This window comes from Pipistrellus kuhlii, unplaced genomic scaffold (genome assembly GCF_014108245.1).
Source record: "Pipistrellus kuhlii isolate mPipKuh1 unplaced genomic scaffold, mPipKuh1.p scaffold_m20_p_19, whole genome shotgun sequence".
NCBI lineage: Eukaryota > Metazoa > Chordata > Mammalia > Chiroptera > Vespertilionidae > Pipistrellus > Pipistrellus kuhlii.
The window spans coordinates 21063663-21067502 of NW_023425504.1; positions in this window are offsets into that span (position 1 = coordinate 21063663).

Consider the following 3840-nt stretch of genomic DNA (forward strand, 5'->3'; position numbering starts at 1 on the left):
AAGGAAAAATATTAATTTTTATTTAAATGTTCTATTATTTTATGTTAATAATTACTCATTTATCTCAACCCTTATGTCTCTATCGAAATAAACATATGTTTCTATGAAAATTGAAGCTTTTGTGTGTGCTTTTGTGGCCCACATAAACTTAGACCTTGTTATTTGACCCGTGTTAGCCTTTGAGTTTGTCATGCTTGTTTTTAGGAGTTAAAATGGTGGTTTGGCAAGGGGGCCAAGTAGGTTTATCACTTGTCTTGCTGGGATATGAGAGTAGCTGAAGCTCTGGACACTGCTTTGGTATTTTAGCCTTTAATGCTAAGGAAAGTTTAGCCAAACTAGGTTCAAATTTATTAAAACTCCATTTCTGCCCAGCCAGGAGGGAAAGTGGCATACCATTGTCAATTTTGCATGTGCCTACCCTGGATTCAGAACAGTCAGCTAACCTGAGTCTAGCTGCAGGTTCAGGATTCCAGATGGAAGGTGATGTTGCCTGGGGTGGAAGAGTACCCTAGGCCCCTGCCATCCTTACTCCCCAACTAGGAGATCCCAATTCCTAAGGCAAGGGAGTGGAACTACTGTAGGCATTTTAGAACAAGGTTAATATTCACATCCTATATATACTAGAGGCCCGATGCACAGATTCCTATATGGGGGGAGGGTGTCCCTCAGCCTGGCCTGCACCCTCTTGCAATGCAGGAACCCTTGGTGGTTTAGGCCTGATCCTGGCAGTCAGACATCTGCCGAGGGATGTAGCAGTGTGTGAAGTGGCACATGGCTGGAGAGGAGCCCGAGCACCACTCTCTCACGGCACTCTTGCCACTCCTGCTGCGCTAGCTGTGCTCACCGCTCCTGCTGTGCTCGCCAGCTGTGAGCTCAGCTTCTGGCTGAGTAGCTTTCCGGCTGTGGGAGCTCACTGACCACCAGGGAACAGCTCCTGCCTTGAGCGTCTTCCCCCTGGTGGTCAATGCACCTCATTGCAACCAGTCGTTCTGGTCGTTCTGGTTATTCCCTTGTAATGGTTGCTTAGGCTTTTATACATCCTATCTAATAAAAGGGTAATATGCAAATTAACCATCACTCCGTCACAAAGATGGTGGCACCCATAGCCACAAGATAGCAGTGCCCAGTCACCTCAGCCCCACCGGAGTCTCCCAGTCCTCTGGGCTGCGGACACAGAGTGACTAGGGCTATATGCTTGCTTCGTCACCACGGCCACGAGGCAAGTGTCCCGCCCTGGCCCCGGTAGACCTATGGACAGTGTGCATGCATGGCCTTTTACTTGGAAGCTTGGCAAGCAATTCCCTCCCAGGCTTGCTGCTTAGGTTGTCTTTCCTTCTGTGTCTGGATGGAGGCTGAGGACCTGCCATTGCTGGGTGTTGCTGTCCCTGGGACTGCAGCACCACAGGCTGTAGGGCGCTGGCACCCTCCAGAGCTGGGCACTGCTGTGGGGATCAATGCCCACTCTCTGGGATCCACCTGTGCCAGGCATGTTCAGGGGACACAGCTGGGTGCAGACAGATCCTGGGCTCTGGATGTAGAGGGTTGCCTAAGGAGCAAGCGGGAGGAGAGGAGGTCAGGGCGATTCATTCCAATGGATCTCACTCCAAGGCCTCATTCAAATGCAGAAAGGTCTCTAGCAAAGTCAGAACCTGGGACCTTGCCTCAGGCTACTCTGACTCCCCCATCCTTAGACTGCAGTGCACCAACTTCAGGGAGGGAGGATGTTTGAGAAACCAGCCTGTCTGGGTGGAAAAGAGTGCAGGAGCATCGCTCTGTTCACTTCTGTTTTCTCCTTGTAAATCCCATTTCTGGTTTTCTACACTCTTTCTAAGAGTGACCTAGCTGTTGACAGCAAAAACAGACTCCTCTGCAGTTTCACAGCAGATCTCATGAATTGATTCTGTTGCCCGCCCTCAGAACCCAGTAGGTGTATACATCGTGTTCATGTGAAAACATTCAAACCTGTAGAGAAATTTTATGAGCCAAACTGTCCACACTGGCCAGGAAACAGAATCTCAAGAGTTTGGGACAATGATCCGGAGAATGGCTGTTTTTCGCTTTTTTTTAATTAATCTTTTTTTAAATTTTAATATATGTTCATTGATTTCCAAGAGGAAGGGAGCAGGAGAGACAGAAACATCATTTATGAGAGAGAACCACCGGTCAGCTACCTCCTGCCCGCCCCCCAACTGGGGATCAAGCCCACAACGAGGCAAGTGCCCCACCCCATCCGCAGAGAGCCTCTAGGCAGTGGGCACGGAGCAGCCAGACCCCACAAAGAGCAGAGAACCACAGGGAGTGAGCCTAAATCGTCAGGGATCCTGGATTGGAGAGGGCTCCCCTGAGGGCTCCCAGATTGAAGAGGATGCATGTTAGGCTGAGGGACCCACCCGCCATGCATAAATTTCATGCACTGGGCCTCTAGTATAGATATAAATCAGCCATAAAAATTATGAAATCTTGGCATAACAACATGTATGAACCTTGAGGACTTTATGCTAAATGAAATAAGTCAGAGAAAGATAATTACTGTATGCTCTTATGTGGAATCTAAAAAAACAAAGGAACCAAGCTCATAGATATAGAGAACAGGTTGGTGATTGCCAGAGGTGGGGGCTTGGGAGTGGGAGAAATGGTGACAAAGGTCAAAACATACAAACTTCCAGTTATAAAATAAATGTCATGGAGATGTAATATATAGCATAGGAACTACAATTAATTAAATTATTGCATATTTGAAAGTTTTTAAAAGTTCTCATCACAAGAAAAACTTCTGGAACTGTATGGTGACTAATGAATTGCTGTGGTGGATCATTTTATAATACATACAAATATCAAATCAATGTTGAAATTAATATGATGTTACTAGAGGCCCAGTGAACAATTTGTGCACTGGTGGGGTCCCTCGGTGTGGCCTGTGGGATTGGGCCAAAACCCACAGCCAAAAGCCACTGCTGCTCCTACATGCCGCTCCCACTCATCCCAGCCTTGCTGCACCTGCTGTGGGTTCCTGCATTGAGTGTCTGCCCCTTTGTGGTCAGTGCACATCATAGCAACCAGTTGACCAGTCATTCAGTTGTTTGGTCATTCAGTCATTTAGGCTTTTATATGTATTGATATATCAATTATACCTCAATAAAAATTAATTAATTTTAAAAACCACAATGAAAATTTTTGCAGCCCAGCCAATGTGACAGTATTTAAGAAACGTTTTAATAAAAATTTCATAACTTAATTTTTACAATATCCTGTTTTTCATAATTATAAATAATGAACTACAATGTTTGCTAATGACTGATTATTATACTGGTGTTGCATCCATTTCCCTTACTCAGCTTACATGCAGAGATACACCATTTCTCCCCACTAACACTAGCAGCAAATATTTTAGCAGCCGATTGCCACGCCATTAGTCTTGGACTGACTTGTTTGGTGTGCACAACAGGAAATATTTTGTTTTCAGAGAATAAAAAAAAATAGGTTCATTTGAGTTACACTTATTAATTTGTACAGTTATTTAGTGTCTGATAATTAATGTTCAAGAAAAATATAAATTTTTATTAAAATGTTATATTATTTTATGTTAACAACTAGAGGCCCAGTGCACAAATTAATGCATCTTGAAAGGAACTGTGGGCCATGAGACTGCAGTAGGCACAGGGACGGATCTCAGCCCATCCTCTGCACCCCCACTAAGCCACAGCCCCTGGTCCTGCCACAGCCCCTGGTCCCCTGATGACTTGGAGCAATTGGCGCTGGCACCAGCAGCAGGTATGAGTGGGGCCAGTGCCATCAGTGGGTGTGAGTGGAAGGTGCTGCCCTGATCACCCTTCCGGAGTA